The following is a 1,146-nucleotide window of genomic DNA, read 5'->3' on the forward strand; positions in this document are numbered from 1 at the left end:
AGCAATAGGAGCATAGTCTTCATCCGCACTATCCACTAGCTATTTAACAGAGGTCCGAAACGAATAGGCTATACCATCCGATCCCTAATTTTCAATTCTGATCAAATGCACTATGGAAAGGATTTGACCATAAATTGATCGAGCTTTCAAACTTTTTCAGTTTGATATTTGAGTGTGAGAGGAGAGGGAAATTAGTTTCTTTTTTTTTTCCATTCTAGATGATGAAAAATCATCATATGTCACAGGTATAGTTGGTATCGACCCGACTTTATGCTTATAGTTAGGGATTATACGAAGGGGTAGAATAGAAGTCCCCGGGAGAGATGGCCGAGTGGTTAATGGCTCCGGTCTTGAAAACCGGTATAGATAAAAAAACTATCGAGGGTTCGAATCCCTCTCTCTCCTTTTGTTTTTCAACAATTGCATTTACCGGTCCAATAAAAAAAAAAAGAGAATAGCTCAGCTGTATATAGCCGAGCTACAAGGATCCAGTTGGAAAAAGAGTATTTGAAAAAGATTGGTTGGTTGGATTGAAGGATCTGGTCAAATGTTGGCTGTTAGCCCGGGTGGGGGTGATTATTTCCGGAGTTTCTCTCCCCCTCTAAGAACCACCCTCACCCGCTTAAGAGAAAGAGACACTGACTGGTGGGGGGGCCCAATAAGCCGCCGCCCCGCTCCTCGGGGCCGGCCCCTCTCTGATAAGGAATGAAACGAAATAATAAGAATTCTACGACAAATTTGGTTCGATGGCCGTTCCCCACTAACCACAAGGATATAGGGACTCCACATTCAATCTTCGGTGCCATTGCTGGAGTAATGGGCACATGCTTCTCAGTACCAATTCGTATGGAATTAGCACAACCCGATTTTGTCACAAATGACTATACCTGCAAAAGGCATATTGATAATCTTCAGGGATCAATAAATTCTATTGCATCTTCTATAAATGAAATGAGTCTATCAGTCTCAGAAATAAAATATGGGTAAAAGATACTAAAAATACCATTTCATATGTAAGAGAAAAATTAGAGGAAAACTACAGAGAGTTGGATAAAAATTTAGAGACTAATTTTGAAATGATGGGAGGAATTTTAGTAAAGATAAATGAGAAGGCTAAAAATATAAAGAAAATATTACCTGAAAGGA

General features: G+C 39.6%; 1 non-coding gene across 1 annotated transcript; it reads left to right on the forward strand.

Moving 5' to 3' along the window:
* The first annotated feature begins 317 nt into the window (after window positions 1-317).
* TRNAS-UGA (transfer RNA serine (anticodon UGA)) lies at window positions 318-405 on the forward strand. The gene has a single exon. It is a non-coding gene; the product is annotated as a tRNA-Ser (tRNA).
* The last annotated feature ends 741 nt before the right edge of the window (window positions 406-1,146 follow it).

This window comes from Pinus tabuliformis, chromosome 6 (assembly GCF_031772625.1).
Source record: "Pinus tabuliformis cultivar Carrire ecotype Pingquan chromosome 6, CPIR1, whole genome shotgun sequence".
NCBI lineage: Eukaryota > Viridiplantae > Streptophyta > Pinopsida > Pinales > Pinaceae > Pinus > Pinus tabuliformis.